This window comes from Neovison vison, chromosome 13, assembly GCF_020171115.1.
Source record: "Neovison vison isolate M4711 chromosome 13, ASM_NN_V1, whole genome shotgun sequence".
Classification (NCBI taxonomy): Eukaryota; Metazoa; Chordata; class Mammalia; order Carnivora; family Mustelidae; genus Neogale; species Neogale vison.
Window position 1 is genome coordinate 29,135,890 of NC_058103.1, and position 21,844 is coordinate 29,157,733.

Genomic DNA, 21,844 nt, shown 5'->3' on the forward strand with positions numbered 1-21,844 from the left:
TTCCACCCAGGCTCTAGGACAATAGGTAAGCGCGAGAGGCCAGAAACCCCACGGACACACCCCGGCACAGCTTTGCTCTAGTTTTCAGTTTAGGTTCATGTGTTCATAGCCGACACTGGAACACGATCTCGTGGCCTATTACCGTATCCAGGTCCGCTCTACGTGGGAAAACACACCATAAAAAGATGTACCTCGTTGTTAAACCCAAGGGTTTTCAGGAACGGCATGGAGAAATACACTTTAAAAAATTGGATGGGAATTTGAAATTACATAAGCATGTGCTTCTCGCTGTGTCAAAAGCAGAGGGGCTTAGGAAAGGGGCGGGAGGCAACTTTCCAGCTCTGGGGTTGAAACCTTTCCCTTGATCAGTCCTGGTCCACACCCTGATCCTACACAAAGTTCTGCAGCAGGAAAGGCCACCTCTGTTTCCAGAAGGATCTTTTCCAGGCTACCTTGCTTGTTTCCTTCTACACAAAAGCAGCAAGAGGGCTGAAAAGAAGGGGCAAGATGACAGGGAGAGCTGCTGCTCAGAAGGCTTGAGCCCCACTTGCAGGAAACATTTGGTTCCTCCTGTATACAGGAGCTGAATTAGAGGACGTGGATATTTTCTTGGGGACAGAACCCTCTGCCCTGATACTTTTTTTGCCCTGGGTCTTAGTTTTGGTTTTGTTCCTCTGTAGCTATGGGCAGACACTTTGCTTCTCTGGGCCTCAGTTTCCCCGGTAAAATAAGATGATTGGACTAAGTGGCTTTCTGGGATTCTGACCAACCCAGCTTAGCATCACTTGTTAAAGTTGAAACTGTGGCCTGGGGTGCCTGCGGGGGTGGGGGGGAGCTCAGTTGCTTAAGGGTCTGCCCTCAGCTTGCTTGTGATCCCCAGGGTCCTGGGATCCAGCCCCGCATCAGCTCCCCCTTCATCAGGGAGTCTGCTTCTCCCTCTCCTTCTGCCCCTCCCCCCCTCCCCCTGCTTGTGCTCTCTCGCGCGTGCTCTCTCTCAAATAAATGAAAAATAAAACCTAAAAAAAAAAAAAAAAAAAAATTGCAGCCTCAAGGGTGGGAGGCAAAATAGTGTGGGCGTGCTGTATGCTTTGAGGTGACAAATGGGATTTTTAAAGTGTCAGCAGCTCCGTGTGGGGAGCGGAGCGGAGGGTAAGCTCGCTGTTAGACTGTGATGTAATACTGGAACGTGGGTCAGAGAAACTGATCATTAAGTGACTTCCATCCTCCTCCCAGGACAGAAATAGGAAGCTCCCACTCTGCGCGCAGAGATTCAGTCCAAGTGGCGACGTCCTCTGGGTTTTCAGCAGCTTTGGCTCAGGAAACACAGACACACACACATTTCCGATTTGAGCTGAACTTCCCCGGGGGCACTGGGGGCTGGAGCACCCACTGACTCAGGATGCCTTAGAAGGAAATAAAACTCGAACTTTTTTTTTTTTTTTTTTTTTATAGCTTAGAGCTCCTCTCCCACTGCCCTCAGCCCTCTGCCAGGGAGCGGGAGGAGTCAGCTCAGGCTTCAGAACCCCACTGGAGAGCCGGGGAGGGCCGAGGAGCCGCCGGCTTTCCCTCCGCGCCCTTGGACAATCCCTGAACATGGGTTTAAAAAACCAAAGGTGGCTGCTTTCCTCATGAGAATTATGTTCTGCCGGCGTGTCAGCAACCTTTAGAGTGAGTGTGTATTTACACACGCAGAGAGCACTTGAAATGTCTCATTTTAAAGTTTTATTTTCACTTTCACGAAGATGAAAGGGAGAAATCTGGAGGTTCTTCCACTAGTTAGACAATTTCTTAAATTTTGTTACATCATCTTTCTATCCTGGATGCATAGAAACGTGCAGTTTGTTTTTTATTTATTTTTTATTTTTTAAAAGATTTTATTTATTTATTTGACACAGAGAGAGCGATCACAAGTGGGCAGAGAGGCAGGCAGAGAGAGGGAGGAAGCAGGTTCCCTGCTGAGCAGAGGAGCCCAATGTGGGGCTTGATCCCAGGACCCTGAGATCATGACCTGAGCTGAAGGCAGAGGCTTAACCCACCCAGGTGCCCCTGATGGTTTGCTTTTAAACAAATTTCCTTCCCCTTATTGGGTCTTAGTATACCCTTCAAGTTGTAACTTTCTTTTTTAATTACTGTATTTTATAGCAAAAGAATCCCCCCCCCCCGCTGCAACAGAGATTGGTACCAGAGGCAAGATTTGAGATAATGGGTTATAAAAAGAAAATAGAAAATAAATGGGGGCGCCTGGGTGGCTCAGTGGGTTGGGCCGCTGCCTTCGGCTCGGGTCATGATCTCAGGGTCCTGGGATCGAGTCCCACATCGGGCTCTCTGCTCGGCAGGGAGCCTGCTTCCTCCTCTCTCTCTGCCTGCCTCTCTGCCTGCTTGTAATCTCTCTCTGTCAAAAAAAAAAAATAAATAAAATCTTTAAAAAGAAAATAAATGAAAGAATAATTGTAAAATAATACTTTAGACCAGGGGTTCCTGAGTGGCTCAGTTAGTTAAGTGTCTGACTCTTGATCTTGGCTCAGGTCTTGATCTCGGGGTTGTGAGTTCAAGTCCTACACTCGGCTTTAAGCCCGTCATGGAGACTATTAAAAAAAAAAAGAAAAAAGAAAAAAGGACTGTATACACTGTAGGTCAAACTCTCAGTGCAAATATCCATATCTGGTGATTCTCAAATTTTGGGTAATATATACCAAGACAAGAAGCTTGTCACCTCAACAGGTGCCCAGTCCCATTTTTATAAAAGTGTGTTTCTGATTCTAAAAGAAATGTTTATTGTATAAAATCTGTGATATCAAATGACCCCACTGCCCTGTAAAACATAGTTAACTCTTAGGATTTCCTTCCAGAATTTTTTCTCACCATATGGATGCAGAGATATAAGTCACAAAATTGGGATCTGTAGGTATGGTTTTAAAAAATTAAGCATAATTTTCTTTATTAGATATAACTACATGTTCTGAATATTATATACATATATAATACAATATTTTGTTCCTTACGCTTTTTTCTTGAGATATGATTCATGTTCCACATAATTCACCCTTTTAATAATGGTTTTAAATACATTCACAAGATTGTGTGGCCATCAATATCAAATTTTAGAGCATTTTCGTCACCCCAAAAAGTATCCGTTTGCAGTCACTCCCGGTTCTCCCTTTTCCCTACCCGTGGCAACCGTGAATCTACTTTGTGTGTCTTTGGATTTACCTATTTTGGACATTTCATATAGATGGAATCATGTAATCATAATTTTTTCTCTTTTCTTTCATTTTTTATACTGGACATTTCTCCATATACTTAAATTCTTGGATATAATTTTTAGGAGCTGGCTATTTTAATATTGTATGCTTTCGTTAACCAATCCCCTATTAAAGGCCATTTGGCACATCTCCTTTTGAGCCGTTCTAAGTGTGAGAACGTTCTTAATAGTTGCCCTCTTCCTTTTAGCTTCTGCTCATTGGTTCTGCATCAGCCTGGTGGAGGTAACACAGGACGTCTAATCCTTTTTCCACTTCCACACACCCCTCCTTAAATTTTCAGGCTTAATATTTACTTCTTATTTTTTGTTGTTGGTGGTGGGTTTTTTGTTTGGTTTTGTCTTGTTTTGAGACTACTGTGAGAGGAATCAACACAATATAGTGAAATTTGCCCAGATTCTGGCTTCAAACAGATTTCTGCATTCAAATCTTGCTCTCCCAAGCGGTACAACTTGGCAGGTGACAGCTCTGTGCTTTAGTGTCCTCAAGGTGGCTGTTAAGAGTGAATGAGGTGACAGAAACCCTCTAGCACGGTGGCTAGCCCATGGAAGGTGCCTACACGCTCTCTTCTTCCGTGAACTCCCTTACTGCTGGAGAAAATGAGGCCAGGTTTACAGTTTCCTTCGTTGGATCTGGCTCATGTTGGCTCTAGGGAATTGCCACTTCCTCTCTTTGTTAAAAACACACAAACCTTCTGTTTAGGCATTGACTCCTTATCCTTTTGGAAGTCCTGATGAGAGTCGCCCGTGTCTAGCCTTCTGGTATCGTTCCCCAGAGCTAATGGGCAGGCCTACTGGGCCCTCAGCAGGACCAGGCTTGAAAGCGTCTGTTGGTGTTCTCCCTTGGTGTGCCCACACAGGAAGATCTGTAGTGTCTTTGGGCACTTCCAGGCTGGGTCTCCTCTGGAGAATGATGGCAGTCCCATTCTTGTTAAAAGTCAGTCTTAGCAGAGGCGGTTGACTATGGGTGGGAGAGGTCAGTGGTTATGCCCTCTCTTTGTTCTCTGGCAATATCCCATTACCTTCCATCTCTGACAGAGGCCTGCCTCTTGCCGCTCCTTCTCTTCTGGAACCCCTGTGGTTCTATCAGAATTCTGACAAGCCCTTGAGAAATGCTCACTGTCCCCAGCTGGGAACCCTTCTCTCTAGTATGGCTGGACCATGGCCCAGACCTGTCTAACACCATGGAAAATAAAGTCACCTGGTCACATCCTGCCTCCCCTCTTCTCTGCCAAACTCCATCTTCACCTGGAACATGTCATTTGAGGGGGCCCCCAAGCCCTGATTCCAACTCCAGGTCAGAGACCCATCCCCAAGCCCCAGAAGTAGGCAGTGACTCAATGGTTGGCTAAATCTTAAGGAAGGTCATCTTTTTTGAAAGGTTCTGGAAGGAAATGCAGGGTCTGGATGCAGCTGTTCAAACAGGGCAAATCCTTTAACTCAGCCCTGCGTGTAACTTCTGGCTGGGTGTTCCCATTCGGGCTGCCCACCTGTAACCAGGGAAGAATTCTGAACATACTTTTTTTCCCTCCTCCTGTTTCTTCCTGGGAGATCTAGCCAATTAAGGGAAAGTGTGAGAGAGGCTTGTATTCTAATTATTTGCTCTCAGGTTTGATGCCTACAATGTTCAGAGCTCAGTCTCGACCTTTTGAGGTGCTTCTGCAGGCTTTTCAAAGAAGCATTAGTAATTACAACTGCCAAACGGCATGCCGATAAATGAATATACCAACTTGAATACAGACATTAGCAGAACAACGTATAAAACAAAAATTGACAAGAAGAACAACTCCATCATGAAAGAGATTTTAATAGTCTTCTTCCAGTAATTAGGAAACAAGCAGACAATAGTACCTTTGAACTACACAATACACAAATTTGATCTCAAGCATATGTAGAACATTTTGTCCAGCGAGTAGAGAATTCAGATTACAAATACTAATTAGTTCTTAATAATGTAATAAACTATTATATTTTTATAATATATAATTATAAACACAAGTATATAATAATACTAACAATGAAATTAATAAGAAGGCATTAGAGAGGGCGCCTGGGTGGCTCAGTGGGTTAAGCCGCTGCCTTCGGCTCAGGTCATGATCTCAGGGTCCTGGGATCGAGTCCCGCATCGGGCTCTCTGCTTGGCAGGGATCCTGCTTCCTCCTCCTTCTCTACCTGCCTCTCTGCCTACTTGTAATCTCTCTCTGTCAAATAAATAAATAAAATCCTTAAAAAAAAAAAAGAAGGCATTAGAGAATTAAGATTGATTATATATTAGGTCATAAATTAAATCTCAACAAACATTTAAAAAATATTTCATACTGACCATGTTATCTCATAATAATGCAATGGATGAAAAATAATTAAAATAATGCAACTTTTTTATTTTTAAAGATTTTTATTTATTTATTTGACACAAACACACAGCATAAGTGGGGGGGAGGGCAGCAGGCAGAGGGAGAGAGAAGCAGGCTTCCTGCTGAATAGGGAGTCCAATGTGGTGCTCCTTCCCAGGACCCTGAGATTGTGACCTGAGCTGAAGGCAGATGCTTAATTGAATGAGCCACCCAGGTGCCCCTAAAAAAAAAAAAAAGCTTTAAAAATACCCATTTGCTTTGAAAATTAAAGTCCATTTCTAATAATACATGGATCTTAATAGAAATCATAATGGCAATCTAGAAAATGTTTAGGAATGAATGAAAACAAAATTCTACATTTCAAAACTGTAGGACACAGCTTAGAAATTCATAATCAAAAAGAAGAAAAACCAAAAATAAATAAGGTAAGTCCACCTTAAGTTAGAAAAAGAACACAGTAGGTCCAAAGAGAGCACAAGGAAAGTATCAAAGATAACCACAGATACAAAATACAAAATGAAACACAAAACAAAGGTACCAAAAAGAAGATCAACAAAGACATACAAGTTGACTCTCTGAAAAGATTATTGGAAATGGTATGGAAATGTGTCAGAACTTAAAAAATATAATTACTCTATGATGAAGGAATCTCACTTGTGCGTTTATACCCTGAAGAAGTGAAAGAAGGGACTCAGACAGATGTTTGTACACTCATGTCCGTAGCAATATTATTGACAACAGCTAGAAGGTGGAAGAGACCCAAGTGTCCCTCAGCGGGGTAGTGTGTAAACAAAATGTGGAATCTACACACAATGGGATATTACTCAGTCTTAAAAAGGAAGGAAGTGTTGACACACGCTGAAACATAAACGGACCTTAAAGACATTGGGCTAAGTGAAAAAAGCCATTCACAAAAGGACAAATACTACACGATACACTAACACAAAGTCCCTAGAGTAATCAAGTCACAGAGAAGGTAGACTTTCAGTGTGGATGCCAGAGAGGGGAGGAGGGTAAATCTTGTGAAGTGGGTAAGGTTTCAGTTTTGCAGGATTAAAAAGTTCTTTGGAGATGGATGGGATGATGGTGGCAAAGCAAAATGAATGTACTTCATGCCACTGAACTGTACACTTAAAGATGGTTAAAATGGTAACTTTATGTTATGCATGTTTTACCACAATTTTTTTTTTTTAAGTAGAGGAAGTAGAGAGAACATTCCAGAAAGATAATGTCAGCCTGGAAGTTTCTCATATTGCCCATGATGTATTCTCTTCTGTTTCATTGATTTTTCCCCCCCAATTACTTCACCATTACTATAATGTGTCATTTTTATAGTTTTGTAATCAAAGTTAATTTCTGGCATTTCAAGTTAAAAAAGTTACTAGAAATCTCAGGCAGGGCTGATGAAAACAATATTAGGAACAAGAAGGGAGGCACAGCCACAAATAAACCAAAAATAAACTTTTTTTTTTTTTAAAGCATGTTATAAAACTCTGATGCCAGTTAATATGAAAACCTGAGTAAAAGGGACAGTTTCCTAGAGAAGAGAACTGACTGTGGAAGAAGTAGAAGATTTAAAACAAACTACCCATTAAGGAAATCTAATGAGTAGTTTAAAATGTATCTTCCAGTAGTGAATGTCTGTCAGATTGTTCCATTCCTTCTTCTGAGTGAGGAGGTCTTTGTTTCATCCCTTTGAATCTAAGTGGGCACTGTGACCACCCTGATCAATGGGATATGGTAGAAAGGAAGGGCCAGTTTCTGGGTTGATGCCTTAAGAAACTGGTTTTTTCTAATTCTGTCCGTGGAACATTCTGGAAGCCCTGAGATCTCAGTGCTGGAGAGGTCATGTGTAGATGTTGGGCCAAGCCTTCCTGCTGAGGTTCCTACCAAGGTGCTCAATGTCTGAGATCATCTTGGACCCTCCAGACAGTGTCATTGACCCCTGAGTCACCTCAGTTGACCTCTGGCCACAATGCTTATCCCTTCACCATTGGATGACTGGCTCCTTCTCAGCCTATGCGTCTAAGCTTTGATGTTTCCTCTTCAAGAATCCTTCCCTGACTATCCTCTATAGGACTCTACAAAAACCCTATCCTGTGAAGCAATCACTTCCCATTCCCTCTTCCTCCAGCCCCCTCCATTCTAATTTATTGATTCAGGATCTTTCAGATAAGTAGTATCACACAGTATGGGACCTCTCATGTCTGGCTTCTTTCACTCAGGGTAACTTTTTTTTTTTTTTTTTTTTAAAGATTTTATTTATTTATTTGTCATAGAGAGAGAAGCGAGAGCAAGCACAGGCAGACAGAGTGGCAGGCAGAGGCAGAGGGAGAAGCAGGCTCCCTGCCAAGCAAGGAGCCCGATGCGGGACTCGATCCCAGGACGCTGGGATCATGACCTGAGCCGAAGGCAGCCGCTTAACCAACTGAGCCACCCAGGCGTCCCTCAGGGTAACGTTTTAAAGTTTCATCTACAGAGTCACATGTATCAGTGCTCTGTTCCTTTTCATGGCTGAATAATACTCCACCGTGGAGAGAGACCACCATTTGAGCCAAGCTGGGCTGCGAACTGGGTTCTCTGCCCCCAAACTGCAGGTTCCTTCCTCTAAAACAATGAGAAGGGACATCTTATATCAAACTGTTGAGGAAAGGGACAGGCTCTCTGTGACACCAAGCTCTCACTCGCAGAGATTGTAGATAAAATCCTTACAGCCATGCGTATACACTCAGGGAAACTACTATCAAATACAGGAACAGGGCCCTCTTTTCCCTCCACTGACTGGAACACTTTCTTTCCTTCACTGGAGCAAGGCTGGGAGTGAACCCTTCAGTGAGAGGCTCATCTGTGTCAGGGGGCCAGGGAGCCACTGAAGCAACAAGAAGCATCTGGGTGTTTGGACCCGTGGCTGATGTTTTATAAGGCCGAGATGGTACTTCTCAAGTCCGTATCAGATGAGTGTCAGTGTTGCCCAGCTGTGAACAAGCACACACAGGGCACATATCTTCATGTCCACGCGTGCCCCCTGCCCAACACCACACTTCCCGATCTCCTACAGTTCGTTTTCCTCGAATGAGGCCAGAGCTTGACTGACTCAGGTGGCACACTGCCAGCTTGTTGATATTTCCCTTGGTTCTGGCCTGAGAGGCTTCAGGGAAAAACCCACTCATATCCTGAGTGTCTGGATGTGACCTTCTCTGGGCGGGCCTGCAGGCTTCCTGGCCTGCGTGTCAGGGCAAGTGGCTGTGGTTACCCCCGGCTCTTCCCTCTGCCAAACACGTTTGTGGGAGAAAAACCCACCCCACACAGGATTTCTCCAGAATGTTCCTTGGAGAGAGGCCTGCGGGATGGGCTGAGTCTGGTTTTCCTACCTTCTGGAGCTGGGATAACTCTGGGATAACTGTTCCAGGGGCTTCACTTGCCAGATGAAGAATTAGGTCCCAAACACTGGAGAAGAACCAAAGTCCACAGGAGAAGGTGAGACCACCTTCTCCTATGGAACCTAGGCCTTCTGATGGCCCAACCACGGCCTTGTGCCCCAGCAAGTCACAGGTGACATCCTTTGCCTGGAAGCCCTGGTTACCTCCTGGGTAGGAGGGGCCCCCTCTGATAAAATGGCCTGGCCTGCCTGCTTTCTTCTTGAGTCCTGCCCCATGAGCATCCTGAAGGCCTGCCTTGGACCAGCTCCCTTCAGGACTCCCCATCCCATGGCCTGTTCTCCAACTTCTGGTGGAGAGCATGTCCCCTGACTGGCCAGGTGACAAACACACGGAGACCTTATAAGGAACTCCTTGGTGGGATGTGTGTGGCCTTAGCCTGGTTAGAACTCAACCCTCCTCAGGCCAAACTTATGCCCACCCAGCGCCCCAGGCAGAGAGCCCACGGAGGCCAGCACTGGTCTGTCCGTGGCCTTCCCCTCGCGGAGGCCAGTGCGGCACCAGACTCTGAGTGGGCGCTGCTGAGCATGAGTGGAAGGAGACAGAAAAGAAGGCCACAGCTGTGCCTGGAATGGAGGGGACCCGGAGGACAGGAGCCCTCGGGCCGGCACGGGTGCGGCCAGGTAGGGCAGTGCTCCTCCGGGAGGCCTTGGAATCCGGAGGCCACCATCCTCAGCCTCCTAGGAGTGCACGCACAGGTTCCCCACCCTGCATGGGACACCAGCCATTCTTGTACAAGATGAGCCCCATGGTGACTTCAGAGGCCTGGGATGTGCAGGGGGAGGAGCGGGGGCGCCGGCAGCGCGTCCTGATTCTGACTCCTGAGAGAGCTTCAAGGGCAGCTAGGCAGCCCCGAAGGGTGCTGGATGGGTTTCCCAGAAGGAGCCAGGGAGCTTGTTGTGCCGGCTGTTACCCTCTCAACTCATTTCTGCCCTTCTCTGCCCACACCTGGTGTCCAGGTCGAGGCTGACCTGTCCCCACTGCATGAACGGCCCCTTGCCCAGGGCTTCTGGTTGGGGTTCGCCAGACACGGGCACCACGGAGACTGAGGGTGGAGGGCCGTGGGTCCCTGCCAGGTGGTGAGTCAGCAGGGCCTGTGGCCTAGGGTCTGGGAGGCTTGGCAGAGGGAACCAGCCTTGAGGACACAGCTGCTTCTGCAACTCCGGTGCCTTATCCCCTTGGCCTGGGGCCGGTTCTGTGTCTAGCCCCAGGGATGCTTCAACATCCCCCCGGGGTTTCCTTAACGTTGTCTGCACAGGCGAGCAGTCCCAATCCCCTTGTTTGAGGGGACCCTCTGCCTCCTGCGGAGATCCTGGCTGGGTTCACAATCCTGTGTGTCAGGACTGACAGTCAACAAGCACTGGTCTAGAAGAGGAGGGGAGAAATGCAGAAATGCCAATATCGGGGACTCAGGCTGGGAAATGGTGAGCAAGAAGGAGGTTCACCCCCAGAATAGGCTTCACCCCGCAGCCAGACTTCAGGGCTGCCCATGGCTCAGGCTCTTCTGGGGAGGCCCTGGGGGGTGAGATGGAGAACCAGCTGAGTCCAGGGACACAGGGAGGGTGAAGGTCCTGGCTCCCAGGAGCAAGAGCCCAAGGCCAGGCAGTGTGATGGTTGTGGGGTGGGGGGTGACTAAGCAGGTAGACAGGCTCCCCAAAGGCTGGGTTTGGGGGGCTAGGAAGTTCTCAGCAGGCCAATGCCCCATTCTCCACCCCCACTCCCATGCCTGCTGCATCCCGCAGGGAATTGACCTGGACTTCCAGTGTGTGTGTGGACTTCCTAAACCTGGAGGAAGAGACCCAGGCCTGAGGGAGATGTGGGAAGGGGCGTGGGGGTGACATAAGCGCTTGTTCCGGCTCTAGCCATCCTACCAATTGGTGACCGGATCCCAGGGGGCAACTCCTTGACCCTGGGGCTGCAGGTGACCCCCTCCCATGCCTGGACTCTGGGCCTCTGATCCAAATCTACTTGAGAAGCTACCGAGAGCTGCCTTAGCTTCTCTAGAAAATTGGAGAGAACAAAGAAGCAAACTTACCAGTTACCATGGAAACCACCCAAAATTTTAAAGACTAAAAAAAAAGTTTAATATCTCAAAAACCCTTTTGTTGGTTTTAAAAAAAAATCCTTTTAAAAGCATGCACTCATATACAAATCCTATTGTATCACATTAGTCTGATGAGAAAGGGCATGGGGAAGAGAAAAGGATTCAGGATCTCAGGGGGCCATGTGGCACAGGAAGGCCCCAGAATTAGTTTTTGGGGTTTAAATTAAAAAATGAATAAACATTTGAAATGCAAAAGAACTAAATCCTCAGTCTCCACTGCAGATTGAAAAAAAAACGTAAAAGCTTTTTGCTGGATTAAAAGGGAGAGATGATGTGAAGGTGGGGGAGGGGGAATGATGGAGCCCACTGGCCTCTGGGGTCCCGGGGAAGGCCAGGAACCACTATTCCCTCCTGGGCTCAGTGGTCATTCCAGCTCCCATCCATTCCATGTCCCATTCCACCTTCCCCCACCCACGACCTGTCCCATTCCACCTTCCCCCACCCCCGACCTGCAGGGCCTGAGAATTGAGGACCCAATATTTAAGAGAAGCAAGGCATCCCCAGCAACCCCATTGCATTCGGTTGGTGTTGGGGAGTGGGGACTGAGCTAACTTTCTACTTTGTGGAGGCCACTGAGCCATCGTCTAAATGCTGGATCCACTCCTGTGAGTACAGGTCTCGCCCCTCCCCCAAATATCATGCTGGTCCTAGGGACGCTGCCCTAGTGGGTCCCTTGCTATGCTGTTCCCCACTGCGGGCAGGGTGAGTGTGTGGAGCACGCTTGCTGCCCTCTCCTGGGAACAGCTCCCTGAGTGCCCACAGATAGCCACCAGCCTTGATTCTCAGGCATGTAGCCTGTTGAGAGAGCAGTGCTGAGCCAAGATGATCCTGGATTAAGCTTTACCTGAAGCCCATTCCTCCCAACCCCCCAACATTTCGGTTGTATAAACTGATACATTCCCTTTTGTGCTTAAGTCAGTTTGAGTTGGTTTTTCCATCATCTGTTCCTAAAAAAGTTCTACTTGGTATAGACTCTCAACCCCTCATCCTGGCATTAAAGCTCCTTGACATCTGTTCCTCTCCTCTTTCTTCACCCCCCACCCCGCACTCACTGCTCTGTACTCCTCCGCTCAGCACCCTGATCCAGTGGGTCCTTTCCAAACACAATGCAGGCAATCTGCCCTCTAGGCTACTAGTAACACTCCTCCTACCTGGTGAGCCTGCTCTACTTATCTAAGTACCAAGTATGTAGCACTTAGTACAATCTAAGCACTCAGCATCCTCTAAATAGTACTTAGACATATACGCAGATTAGATCTATACTAATTGCTAAGTACTACTTGTCTCACTATCTACTTATCTTCCAAGGCTCTTCTGCCTCTTCCAGGAAGCCTTCCTTGGAAGCCTCCGTGTGTGTCTTGTTGCCCCGACTGCCCCAAGTTTCTCCTCTGGTCTCCAGGAAATACCTTTGGCTCCCCAGGTGCTCCATGAATTCCAAGTATCAGCCCTTGGTTTAGTTGATAGCTTTCCTAAGACCTATTCTTATCCCACAGAACCAATCCAGCAATAGACTTGTGCCTGTGGATGCCTGTCCCCAGGCCACAGCCCTGCCCTGCTCAGGAAGGAGAAGAAATGATCAAGTCATACTCCTTTCCTTGTTTGGCCACAATAGCCCCGGGAGGGGGAAGATTTTCGGCCACTCTCACAACAGGACCTTGAGGCTCCCAGCAGTTTAGTGACTTGTCTGGGGTCACACGTCCCTGCGCTAGCAGCCCTGGGCTGTCAAAACCAGGTCTTTTGATGCCATCCCACTGAGCTCCCCTGTTCATCCCTCTGATGAGAGACAGATCCGAATTTTACCAAGGGGTCCCAGGGGATGTGTGTGTGTGTCTCTCCTTGGCTCTGCTGAGCCAAGGGTGAGGTGGCCAAAGCTCTGCCTTCACGGATCCAGCAGGCTGCCTCCCACGTGGTTGTGTTTCCAGGCGCAGGCCAGCCTCATCCTGACCACGTGAAATCCCAGAGGTGTCGCTGAAGGATTGTGCCTCTCTAGATGAACGGCGTAAATTCGTGGAAATGTTTTCAGAAGGGCGTTTTTCCTCTGCTGGTCTCCATTTCCTTGAAAAACACAGACTGGGAGGTAAACAGTCTTTGCGGCTACAAGTGAGCAGAAACAGATTTCCTTCCACATCCCTAGATCTGACAGTTCTGTGTCCTCTGCCCCTCCTCCCAGCAATGCCCCCCAGGGAGGCCCAGTAGGACCAAACTCCAAGGAGGGAGGGTGCTCCTCCTGAATCAAGGCACAGGGACTCCTGGGACTTTGGCTGCTTCTGTCTCCCCAGCTGTCAAGGGACTTGACCTCCTGCCCTTTTGACTCTCTCCTCGACCATCAGACTGGGCCCAGTGCCCTCCGAGAAGCAAAGGTGGCACATTCCTAAAAGGAGGAGGGTTGTCAGGTCAACAGGGACGCTCGATCCTAACTGGAAAGAATGATCTGTGGGCTTGAACTATCCTTTCTTCTTCCTTCCAGACCCTGAAATTTGCTCGTAAACAACACATTGTCAGATCCATTTTCAGCTCCTTGAAATTAAGCGCTCCGTTAGGAAGGGTTTGTGCGAACATCTCTAACTGCAGAGGGCAAGATGAGAGGAATTACTGCCTGTTTGTTTATGCTTTACACCGTATACTTGCAAACTGCTTCGAAATACATTTCATTTTCTGTCTAAGGTTTTTTTTTTTTCCTCCCCAAGATCCTGGTGGTGGTGGGGGGTATGCATATTTCTGGTGATTCCTACTATGGGTTGGAGGAAAACAGCAATAAAGGAACCAGCCCTCAGGCAGCTGCAAGTTAGAGGTGGACTTATGGGTCCATGCCAAGATGATGGGTGACGATCACTCCCTTCCCTGTGCTTGTGTAATAGACCCACAGTGAGGCCCTTGCTGTACCCTCACAGGAGAGGAAATTTCTTCTCCCCCTTGGCTATGAGGCTGACCCTGTGACTTTTATTTTTTTGCCCAGTGGCAAGTAGACAAAAATGCCAGGAGCCAATTCTCAGCTCAGGCCAGAAGATACTGTGTGTGTTTCCACTTGGCCTTCTGCCATCTCTATGAGGACTTCTTCTGGCAGCTCCTGCCCCTTTTACTAGGCCCCAGCCTGAACACATAGGGGTGGGCAGAGTTACCCCTGTCGACCTCCAGATATGTGAATGAGAACATATGATGGCTGTTTCAATTCCTTGAATTCAGGGGTGGTTTGTTACTCAGCATTTCATGCCTGTAGCCGACTGATACAAGTACTTACTAGAAATTCGGTAGATGGTAGGCGATGAGTCAGTGACACCATCCCTGGCACATTTATTTCCTACAAAGTTACTGAGCATCTGTGTTTTTGCTGGTCACTGTGATAGGTTCGGGGCTAGGGATACAGATCATGACAAAAATCAATAACATAATAATGATAATAGTTAGCATATATTAAGCCTTTACTAGGTTCTAGGTACCACGCTTCACTCTTCATGTCTTTCCCTTATTGAATTCCCATCATTCCTGTGAAGAATAGAGGAAGCAGAGCCTATGAGTGGCAAGGACCCTGCCTCAGACCAGAGAGAGGGAAGACCCAGTCCCTGCCCTCAAGAAACTCACAGAATGGCGGAGAAGGACGCGTGATGCATCCCTGTCTGTGTGGCCAGACTGATGATTATTAGGGTCCACGTGTGGAGTTGGTGGTGAGGCAGCAAAAGGCAGACTGGCAACTTTGGGGAGGAGAGTCTTCCTTGATCCTCTCTGCAGGCAGAGCCTTTGTGCTGGAGGCTGTTAGGAAGTCAGGGGACAGTGAGCATAGGACCAACACGAAGGTGAACATGTCAGGAAACCCACAGATGCTTAGGAAAGCCATTTCGCCACCAGAGTTGTCAGTGTTTAAGACCAGGGTCCTACAGTTCTGGGCCCAGCTCTTCCACAGGCATGTTGTGTGACCTTGGCTTTACCGCCGGCCCTCTTTTGCCTCAGTCTTCTCACCTGTAAAATGGGCTGGAGAGTTGGGTGATCTCGATGGTGGCTTCTGTTTCAGAGATGCAGGGAGCCCTGGATCCCTGCTTTGGAAGGAAAGTCTTTCTCCTTGCTCTTATCATTGGCAAGGGGGGAGGGGAGTGGTATCATCTGCAAGGGTGAGTGGGGAGGGAGGAGTAGACAGATCCTCTCAGCTGTATGTTAAAAACAGCAGCCTCACTGTGGTATTTGTTTGATTAGAGACCATGACGACTGTGTCCCTTTTTCTTGGGAACTGAACTGTAAGAGTGGGATTTTAGCACCAGCATATGCTGCATGTGTCTCTTTTGTAGGAGCGGTGGTGGTGTTTGCAGGTTCTGTGGGTTTCGCTTTTTTTTTTTTTTAAAGATTTATTTATTTTAGAGAGAGAGCTAGAGAGCTAGTGTGCATGTGCAGGGCGGGTGGCGGGCACAGAGGGAGAGGGAAAGAGAGAATCCCAAGTAGACTCCCCAATGAGCTGGGAGCCCAGCTGATAAGGGGCTCCATCCCACGACCCTGGCGTCATAACCTGAGCTGAAATCAAAAGTCTGATACTCAGTTGACTGAACCACCCAGGCGCCCCCCTGGTTTAGCTTTTCATAACAAGAGCTCCCATTTGTTGAGCAACTCTTACGAGCCAGGCACTTGGGTTTTCTCAGTCAACCCTCATAATCGCCCTGAAAGGATTTCTCTACTTATAAAAGAGACAACTGAGCCCTCTTCGGGTTGGATCTACCATGATTTTTTCTGTTGCTCAGGAGCATCTCCTCCTAGCTTCCCCTTTCGGGAGAGCAAGGTGTTCTTCATGGCTGTGTGATTTCGGACAAGTGCTGAGTGTTTCTGAGCCTCAGTTACCTTATCTATAAAATGGGCATAAGAAGCCCTTCCTTGCAAGTTTATGGTGAGGATCACATCGAGAAATGTAAATGTCTGGGACATAGAAGTTGATGTGGGAAACGAAGGCAGAAGAAAAATTGTTGAATTTCCTTACTACCTACAGTCCATTGACAAGTCCTTGAAACAGACAGAGGGACATTCCTCTCTGGATTCAATAGCCTCGATGTTGACACTTTGCTAAGGGCAAAAGGTAATCCTAACCCGAAACCCCCCTCCCTGTCCCTTAGGACCTGTAAGTCTGCTTTAACATATAAAAATTCCTTTGGAAAATTCCTTTATCTCTAAACCCTCCAAGATACATGCTGGCAATCATCCCCCAAGCATATGACCCACTGATACACATCTGAAGGGTCAATACTCAGGTTTTTTTAGGCAGTACTAAATGACCTTTTCCTAACAATAGCTAGCCCCCATCAAGGTCCTGGAAACCTTGCTTCCCAAATTCCTTAGGGGTTAGGCTTCCCCTAACCCACTCCCAACTTGAAAGTATATAATGGGCCACTCCTCATGACCACAGTGCAGCTCTTTCTGCCCACGGGTCCTGTCCCCGGGGTTTAATATAATCATCTGTTTGCATCAAAGATATCTCAAGGTTTGAAGCCATTGACTTCAAACTCTAACCTCTTTTCCTACCTCAGAAGTCATTTGGTGAAGGTAATTCTTTATTTAATGCATAGCAATTATGTATCTACTTGAAATACATTAGTCAGTCCTTCTCCCCAGATAAAATGATTCTAACTCCACTTTCCCTCCGCAGAATTCTTTTTTTTTTTTTTTTTAAGATTTTATTTATTTATTTGAGAGAGAGAGATAGTGAGAGAGAGCATGAGCGAGGAGAAGGTCAGAGAGCGAAGCAGACTCCCCATGGAGCTGGGAGCCTGATGTGGGACTCGATCCCGAGACTCCAGGATCACGCCCTGAGCCGGAGGCAGTCGTCCAACCAACTGCGCCACCCAGGCGTCCCTCTCCGCAGAATTCTTGATTTTGTTTTCACAGTTAATCACTTTGTCCAATTCATTTCAAGCCACCGAATCATAGGACATCGAAGATTGAAATCACCCAATGGCTGCCAGTCCAGTTGATTTTAATCTTATTTTTTTGTGAATCTACCCAGAAAACACTATTTCCTAACAAAGCCTTGTGGGGAAGGCCCGTGAACAAAACAGAGAAGAGCAGCGTTGCTCTGAGTGAGGAGGGAATGATGGGGGGTGAAGGCCCAAGGTCCTGTCTGATGGGGGTCCCTCCTCCCTCAAGGGGGGCCTCTTGGTGCCTCTGAGACCCACTGCCTGGGGCTTTTACCGTACAGTCGTGACCCACCGGTTATCATGAAATCAACATAGCAGTGACCACTTCCGCCATGTAGAGCAGGAAATGTCGGGAGTGTCTAGGACACGGTCAGGGTGAGAGCTGGTTTATGCCTGTTGTGTCCCAGTTCCATAAACACCTGTGTGTCTACTGGACCATGATGTCAAAATCTATTTCTTGCTGTAATTTGCCATTCAAAAGGTTGGAAAGCTGCTGCTACTCAGCTCAGTCTTTTCAGTCCACATCTGGGGAAAAAGAGCCCAGAAGAGGGAAGCGAACACAAGCAGGGGGAGTGAGAGAGGGAGAAGCAGGCTTCCTCCTGAGCAGGGATCCCAATGTGGGGCTCTATCCCAGGACCCCGGGATCATGCCCTGATCTTAAGGCAGATGCTTTACAACTGGACCAACAAGGCACCCCTGCCCTGGGTCTTTCTAACGGGCCATGCGCTGGGCTAGTTCAGAGCTGCCGAGCACTCGCTCTGTGCTGGTACTGTGCTCAGTTGCTCAGACAGGAAGAAACTGCATCCCCACTGCCCAGGACAATATTCCTGTCCCCATCACCATGCAGAAGGGAGGAGCCTGGGGCATACAGAGAAGATGCAGGCGGGAGAGAGAGCCTGATTCAGCCCCAGGGTGTGGCCCCTGCTGCCTGGCAGTAAGGAGGGATCATGGGGAAACCCCAGGCTGGTTGGAGAGGTCAGACCCAGGTGCAGGGAACCCTGCCCTTGACTACAAGCAGGCTCCTGCCACACACCCTACAGTGTGTTGGTGGAGCTCGGAGGAAGCGGGATCCCATGAGGGAAGCAGTTCCCAGTGGCTTCTGCCAGGTGGGCTGCTGTCTTCAGGCTGGAGTGGGGGTCACCCCCAGCTGCACCCCGGCACCCTCGGTTCTGCTCCAGAAACCTTTGGGAAGGCAAGAGAGCAAGGGTGACGCTATTAAAGGGACAACCTTGAACCACATTTAAGTTCAATTATATGTAACATATACCTACCTAATAGATACTTAGTACCTTTGCCCAAGCAAATTAGCTATCCTAGACCTCACAAGGGCTCGTGCCTGACACAGGGAAGCAGAAGGCAACAGGCCTGCTGTAAAGCAAATTTTGAATTTTGTTTCTCTTTTTAATATTCATTTATGAGACATACCCTTGCAACACTACTGTCCTCTCTGCCCCTATTGTCCAAGTGTTCCAGTCCCTCTCTGTGTCTCTTTTTGTCTCGGTGTGTGTCCCCCCCGTGGATGTCACTGTCTCTTCCTTTTTCTCTCCAATGTCTTCCCTCCTTTTTCACTAACAGGAACAGGGATGGCTGCTTGGAATCCCTGGTTGCTACCCAAATGCACCAATAGACTAATTATGGGGGTGGAGGGTGGAAGAGGCTTTCTTGTGCAAATTTCAGGGCAAAGCCTTCTCCCCTCTCCATCCTTACAGGAGGGGAGCCATTGGTAGCTGCTTTCTCCATGGGAATCATAAACAAAGTGCTGTTAACCACTGGAGGGCTTTTGAGCCTTGATCCCCTTGTTCTGGAACACTGACCAATTCCAAAGAGAACCAAAATGAAAGTATCCACACTGGACAGGACAGGGTTTTGCAGTGACCTTAACACTACGATATGAAACAATTTACCCCCAGCCTTCCCAGGATCCTCCCAGCAACTCTGTGAGGGAGGCTGATACTGTCCCCACTTTATGGATGGGGAAACTGAGAGCCAGAGGGGTAAGTGAAGTGACCACCAGAGGCCACACAGCTAGGTCACAGCAGTCAAGATTTAAATCCCCCAGTCTGGGGAGGATCCCCAATCTGAGGTTTCTCTCTCCTTCTCTTTTCTAAAGATTTTGTTTATTTTATCTGAGAGAGTGAGAGAGAGAGAGAGAGAGAGAGAGCGAGCATGAGCAGCAGGGAGGGGCAGAGGGAGAGGGAGAAGCAGGATCTCCAAAGACCAGGAAGACCAATGTGGGGCTTGATCATGACCTGAGCCAAAGGTAGACGCTAAGCAGACGGAGGCACCCAGGAGCACCCCGGCCCCCGAACCTGAGGTCTCTTGACTCCAAACCCCAATGCTAATTCCCTGAGGCCTGTTGAAATGGAAACTTCAGGAAAATGTTGGCAGAGAGAACAAGAGAAGCAGGATGCAGGTTGCTTAGAATTTTGACCGTCTGTTTCCCCCATATTGAGCTCCTCTATTTCTCTGGGCTAAAGAGGGAAAGCTCTCCTATGAACAAAAGTTGGATTGCTCCCTGCAGGCGCCTCCCCGCCTTGGGCGGTGGAGGGGGAAGGTTCCCAAAGCAGGAGGGAAAGGGAGCAGGTGGTGGGTGCGTTCCTTGTGTTGTCCCAGAATCCCATGGGGCTAGAATGGGGCCTGTGGCCCCTGGAGAGAGCTTTAGCTGGCATGCCTGACAGGTCCCCACGGCTGCACACAGCTGCTAATTTCCCTCTGTCATCCCAGACTTCTAACAAAGTTGGGTTAAGGGCTTCTGTCTGATCTGGAATGGGCAAAAGGTTTAAAGGGGAACCGAGAAGGGATGGTGAAAAGGGAGCAGCATCCCACCCCCCCAGAGCTGCACGTGGGAACGTGGTGACCAAGGAGAGCATGCTAAGGGGAGTCCAAGAGGACTTCAACAATTGTAGGGACTGGGTGACCCAGCCCTCACCCCACCCCATGGACACTCTCCCTTCACTGCCAGCTTTGAAGGGTCAGGGTGAATTTTCATATAAGGAGCTGAAACTTGTGGGCTCAGCCGGTTATAGTAGGGGGTTGGAGGCACTAGTCCCTTGTTCTCTGTTCTGGGGATCTACCAGTGGTTTAGGGAAGAAAGTCTGCCTTGTCCAGCCTCCTTGGAAGGACGCATGGTGCACAGCTTTGGGGAGCATCATTCCCATTGTGCAGTGCACAACCTACATTCTGGTATGAGGCAACCTAGTGGGGGAAGGGACCCGGATTTTGACTGTGCTCTGGGCCCTGCAAATGTTGTAGCTGGTATGCCTCTTCATATCACCCCATGAAACGTGTCTGTTGGGCATTGTCATACCTATTCTACAGATGCACAAACTGAGGCACAGAGAGGTGACATGACTTTCACAAACTTAACCAGCCTGTAAGCCGCAGAGCAGGGCTCCTCTTGCATGGACCTCCATTAGACAGATTTCATTTCACTGGGGTGGTGACCCTGTTGCTGTGGCTGCACACCTGCTGGGCCCAGCGGTGGACAGGTGACAAGGCCACAGACCCGAGTGGCCTTTTCCCTCCAGCTCTTAGAGGACAGGGATTTGGAGGATCTGCTCAGTCTCTGGGAAAATGTCCAGCCTTTGACAAAGCAGTGAAAAACGGCCTGCAGTCCACCCACTCTGTTTCTTTCTTGTTCTGGAAGATGAATGAGAGGGAATGGGGGAGCAGCAAAGATGGACAAATGTCACGGACAGTCAACAGTACCTCCCTCATCAGTCTGAGCAAGGCAAGGAGGACACAGGAGAATGTCAGGAAGGAACAGCCCCCAACCCAGGCGTGGCTCTGTCCACAGCACTGGCCACAGCTCTCTGAGCAATGCTGAAAACAAAGAATGCAAGGCAAGCTGGCTTCCACCACCTAGAACAAAGGGAGGCTGTTGTATCTTAGTCATTGCTAATTTCTAGCAAATAACCGGCCTTGGGACCAGGACTGCTTGTAAAGTTCCCAGCTGCTTCACGCTGGAGGTAACTCATTCAAAGGGAAAAAAGGACCACATCTGTTGCAGTGATGAGGAGACCTTGGGAGCCTCTAGTAAGCTCGTAATGCCTGAGCCAGAATCTCAGATGCACCTGCCGTAGGCTCGGGGCTCTCCCCAGCACGGTTTTCATTCCTTTGGAGTGGTTTGTAGAAGGATGCTCAGAAGGGTTTATGCGAGCTTGGGAAGGTGTGTGCGGGTTTTTAAAAAAAACTAATAAAGTCCTCTACTACTTCCAGGGCTGAGCGCATCTAGGGGAGTCATGGGTAGGAGGAAATTGCACATGTTTTTTTTCAGTCTGAGAGGGAGGCCATTGGAAACAGGTACCCGAGGAGAGGAAACGCTCTGTTAGCCCAGAATTCTGAGGTGGTGGCTGGATTCACACATAACCTGCCAGCACCTGAAAGCAAGGAGTGAGTTTCCGGTTCTAGCCTAACATGAGTCTCGGGGCTGGAAACCCCATGGGGGTAGGAGGAGAGAAGGACGAGGACATAATATCATTGCTTTCTCGACCTCAGCTTCCTTCCCTGTAAAATGAGACACAGGAGGCCAGACTAGAATGGTCTCTTCCAGCTTGGACATTCTCGATTAGGAACCTAGAGAAAAGGGACAGGCAGGAAGAGGTCATTCAATAATATGTGTACATTACTCTACCGTTTACGAGGCTCTTTAAACACACTGTCTATTTCTTTATCATCACAGCAGACATACAGAGAAGGACATAAATGTAAATGTCACGAATCATTGTAATTGTAGTACCTGTAAAGCAAACACTTGTGTAACAGCCCAATTCAAGACAGAACGAATAGTACGATGATGCCAGGAT